At 41.7% G+C, this 5,161-nt stretch overlaps 1 long non-coding RNA gene across 1 annotated transcript; it reads right to left on the minus strand.

Annotated features, from left to right (window-relative positions):
- Window positions 1-1,708: 1,708 nt before the first annotated feature.
- On the minus strand, window positions 1,709-4,676 carry LOC134862572 (uncharacterized). Its single transcript, XR_010165531.1, has 2 exons — window positions 4,363-4,676; window positions 1,709-3,236 (listed from the first exon to the last, which is right to left on the minus strand). It is a non-coding gene; the product is annotated as an uncharacterized LOC134862572 (long non-coding RNA).
- Between the last annotated feature and the right edge of the window lie 485 nt (window positions 4,677-5,161).

Genomic DNA, 5,161 nt, shown 5'->3' on the forward strand with positions numbered 1-5,161 from the left:
GTGTGTGTGTGTGTGTGTGTGTGTGTGTGTGTGTGTGTGTGTGTGTGTGTGTGTGTGTGTAAGAGACAAATTTTAGTTTGACTTTCACACCTGGACTTCCATCAGTTTCTTTTCACAAAAACACCCTGTCCTTTAAGATTAATTGCAAAAACAAGTGTGGAAAGAAACTGTTGAGGGGTTCAGGTGGGAGGTTCACCACGAGGACAGATGGATCTTCTGCTCGCAGTAAGCGGACAGCTCAGAGTGTAGCAGACTCCCTGCCTGATCATCAAACTGGCTGTTGCTTTGGTTACGCGGGTTAGATCAGCTTCCGTCTGCCTGCTGTCTTCTTGTACTGGGTTTCTTTGCTGGCAGAATTCGGAACAGTTGCACGCACCATGTGGTCAGTTTCGGACCATACTATTTACAAGAGTGGTGCGGTTATCAGGCCTTAAAGGTCCCTAATTATGTAAAATGCACTTTTTGCTGCCTTTTATCCATAAATATGTGTCCCCGGTGTGTAAGGAGACTCACAAAGTGTCAGAAAATACAACCCTCTCTCTTTTCCTCCTTACCCACATCTCTAAAAACGGGGGTACAAACGAGCTGATCCAGATTTGCTTTCCTTATGAAGTAATAGGGAAAATGTGGGCTGGCTTTACATTGAACTCCTGGCAACGTCCCGCACACTTCCCAAACTATCGTCCCCCATATACAGTGGGGTGAATGGTATCCACAAGCCACTGAAACAAAGGAGCTTCCAGTCAGAGGTCGCATCTAGACTTATTCTTCTGCACTCAGAAAGAGGTCGCCCATCACTCAATGCTACATCTCCACCACCACCTCCCAAGAGGGTTCGTGCCGGAGTTCCACAGGATGTTTGTGCGGACCAGGTTGCACACAATGCGACCACCACCCTCTGTCGGAAATGCAATGTGCGTCTTTGCTTCACGGAGGAAAAAAATTGCTTCAAAAGTTTCCATTTGGCCTAAGCTAAACTGTCACATATGCTGGAATCACTAGTTCAAAAAACTTTCAGAAATATGTGGTCTATTTAGTCTTTTATAGGTTTCCCTTAATTATCCCGCAAGTAGAAATGGGTCTTCTCATGGGTTAAGAGTCCACAATTAATCTTCCTGGTTTGATGCGCTGTAGTAGTGGTTACATTTACTTTATTAGATTATTATGTTTACTTTTTACTTTACGCTGCTCCTGTGGCAAACACACACACCGTCAATATTGGGTATTTTATTGGGTTCGGGCTTTGTATGGATGACTGCCCAGGAGAAGGTGCAGAGAAGCGTTTAAAACTACGACTCCGCCTACTGGTCTCAACCCGGGTTTGTTATGGATTAAGTCCAAAGAGCCCTGAAATATTGGCCGAAATGAGATCTGCCCCTTCGAAAGTAGGATGAATGCCTTCCCCAGGAGGCTGTCCAATTATTTATGGAGCCCACTTCATTTGCTGGACACCACCAAGACAACCAGCGCTGAAATGACGACATGCGGCTATACATGTCGTTATTGATCAGATATCTTTACTTCCGTAAATTTAAGTGTGCGGAGCCAGGCGGAAGCCTCGAGTCTCTGACGCGGAAGAAATGGCTCATGTGTACGGCCAATAGAGCATATTTTAGTTGACCTGATTAAATCTGTGGTTTTATTAATTTATGTGTCACAGTATAACCGAAAATCAAGATACGAAAAATGTTCAAACATGCACAAAATGTAAATAGTCCTACAAATTATTTGATTTTATTTCTATCTTATTTTTGTCATAGCTCAAGTGAGCCAGCCAGAGCAGAGGGTTTAAAGAGCCGCATGTGGCTCCGGAGCTGCGGGTTGCCGACCCCTGGCCTAGGTATATAGTCACGGCTCGACACTGGATGGGCATAAGATTATGAAAACTCAGCAAACACATCTCACATGCAACCGTGCCTTATTGAGAGCAGACCTGTGCAGAATAAAGTGAAACAGAGCCTTAACATTTAATCAATAATTAAGATCAAAGTTGAAAAATAGACATTTGGAACATTTTGATATCATTGGGGAGATGTACAGAAGAACACCTGAATATTAATACTTTCTATTATTACTAGTAGCACTGAAAACACACACATACAAAAAATATTTCACATTGTTTATAGAAAAGAAGAACAATTATTAAAAGTGGCCATCACCAAATTATTTAACAAACATTGTTGGACTTTGTGTTCCACTTAAGTGAGTGTTGAGAACTCAATTTGTGTTTCATATCCCTGTGAACCTGTACTGTTTTTCCTCTTCTCTGTTGCTGCATAAACACTTGAATTTCCCCACGGGGATTAATAAAGGTACATCTTATCTTATCTTAACTCTCAGCTCTGCCTTCACTGATAGAAACACAGGTACTCAATGTTGCCCTTGTTGCCCTCGTTGAGATTCTTCTTGATAACGGTGACACCAGCCCTCTCATAAGCTGCAAACAAATCTCGATTGAGAAGCACGGTGATGGCTTTAATTGGATTGTTGGATCCCTCTTTCTTGAACCACAGGTACTCAGGTTGACCTCCGGTCCCTTCGTTCAGGTTAACACTCACTGGCTGGTAATTTTGCTGCTGATATTGCTGATACTGACTATTATTGATGGACACTTGCAGATTTTTGAGTGCATTCTCAGGGTTGGTGGTTTGACGGAACCAGATGAAGACATATGATCCTCTTGCACCTCTGTTAGTATCTTCATCCACGCGGATGTAGCCTGCCTTAAACTGGTCGCTGTCTGACCCAAAGGCATCTGTGGCAGTGACATCACAGATGTAAGTTTGTTCCTCTCTCTTCAGCCAGACGTGGATCCAGTTCCCCCGTGCCTCGCGGTTCAGATCACAGGTCACTTTCTCCCAACCAGATCCAAACATTGCAGCTTCATTGTCTGCATCTGCAGTGACAGTGATGTCCACAATGGGAGTATCAAACTCTCCGGACCCTTGGAAGTACCAAAGGTAGAGGTGGTTACCTCCTGCTCCAGCATTGAGATCTTTGTTGATCTTTGTGTACCCTACATTGATCAAACCAACAGTCATCTGTTCATTGAAGGAAACTTGAACCTTGGTGATAGGCACTGATCCACGTTTGTACCAAAGATAGATGTAATTTCCTCTTGCTCCTTTGTTCAGATCAACATTGATTTTCTTGAAGCCATTTGATTGAAGATATTGCTCCTCAGCTGCATCAAGTGACACTTGAAGTTCTGTGATGTATTTGGCCATTGATGGAATCTACATTAAAGAAAGAGAAATCAGTAGTAACCCCAAAGGACAGAAAACTGTTAGAAAACTGTCTTTTCAGTATTTTCCCCTTGTAACCATTTCGAGTTGCAGTTCTGAATGAATGTATTGAAAAGTGATTTGTCTGATTGTTTTATATTGACTCAGCTAGGTATTATGGGATGCCAAGCCTACTTACAGATGGGTCACTCATTTAGAAATATTTAACTTTTTTTATTTTTCTTTAATTTGTCATGCTTTTGTAGAATGCTGTTTCGAAACACAAATGTGGTTGTTTATAGCATAAAGAACATCTGGTTTAATGTGAGGTTGTGAAATAATGGTTTGAGTATAAGTATGTATATATAAGGATGTAATTTACCATTTTAGCATTTTCTTTGTGCATGTATATTTTTGCCACAAAGGTGTCCAGAGGGTGCAAAATTTGAGGAATGCATAAGGGTCAAACATGTCATCATTAAGCACATGGTATAAATACTATTGACAGAAATGAGCTTGGTAGCCATTTAACATTAAACTGCACAACATTACTATAAGCAATTGTAAGGAATAAACATCTATATTATGTGTAACTACAACACTATCTTATTTTGAAAACCGTTTTATTTTGAAACTGTTTATTTTTGTAACCGGATGTATACCACAGATGACACTTTTAGTTTTTAGTTCGTTCCTTAACCGACAGGATGTAGAGAAAGAGTAAATAAGGAGAGTGACTTGTGGTGTTATACATTAAACACACAATGTCTAATTCTCCTTATTGACGTTGTAATACCCTAAAGGAGGGAGACGACCCAATGCCACGTAATCACTAAACTGACCGGAAGTTCTATTTTGCGTTGAGGCGACCAATAGGAAAAAGGCGATCGCAGAATAAAAGGACGATTGAACTGAAGAATCGATCTCTTTGTTCGCTGACCGCCACAGAGATAACTGCTTTGAGTTTCTAATATTGTGTCATTTGAGTAGGTACTACTCCTTTTAAAACTTATATGAGGAGCCTCACTTTGTTTTCTTTTAAACCTACTCCTGGACTTCGAATAAAATAACACTTCCACAGAATAAGACAAATAATTAACTGCAATGGATCACAAGAATATAAAACATCATTACATACCTATGATGCTACGTGTGGCAGAAGATGTATGCAGATGTTGGCAGATTGAATCAGATTGTGTATTGAATACATGCACGAAGAGCCTGACACTTAAGTTTCAGTTTCTTTTGTCTAGACCCAGTACACTTCTCCCTAACCCTATCATAGTGGTTGTGAATGTTCAAAACGGAAACACCTGCTGTCAGTGCCCGATCCGTTACCCCGGCTGCACATGCGCGAAAATAACAAACTGTTTCCGATCGCCAACATCTGTTTCCGGTTAGGTAAACTAACTGGCTGCCGTCAAGTACTGTAAAATGTGGAAAATGCGCGGTACAAATCGGGCAGGAAAACGTTGAGTTTCCGCGTACGTCATTACGCGCATGTGCAGCCGGGGGGGACGGATCGGGCACTTACAACAGCTCTTCTCACTCTGACTCGCCGTGCAGTCACGTGACGGCTGCATGAGAGCAGAGAGGGAGTCACAAATGTAAGCAAACAACTGAAAACCCACCCTAAAGAGAATTCCGAGCTGCAAAGCAAACTGAGGGGGGAGGAGGGGAATCCTCCAACAACCAAACCCCCAGCAGAGAGACAGAAGATAAGATCCCTTAGAGCAGTGGTTCTCAAAGTGGGGTCCGCGGACCCCCGGGGCTCCGTGGCACTCTGCCAGGGGGTCCGTGAAAAGTTTTCAGATTCATTCATTTAAATTATCATGATATCATTTTTTACAAAAGTCTTCATAGTTCAACAAATAATATTGTATTTTTTTAATCTAAAATATAGATAGATTACGTTCTAATCTAACACATCTATACAT

The sequence above is a fragment of the Eleginops maclovinus genome, chromosome 4 (genome assembly GCF_036324505.1).
Source record: "Eleginops maclovinus isolate JMC-PN-2008 ecotype Puerto Natales chromosome 4, JC_Emac_rtc_rv5, whole genome shotgun sequence".
Classification (NCBI taxonomy): domain Eukaryota; kingdom Metazoa; phylum Chordata; class Actinopteri; order Perciformes; family Eleginopidae; genus Eleginops; species Eleginops maclovinus.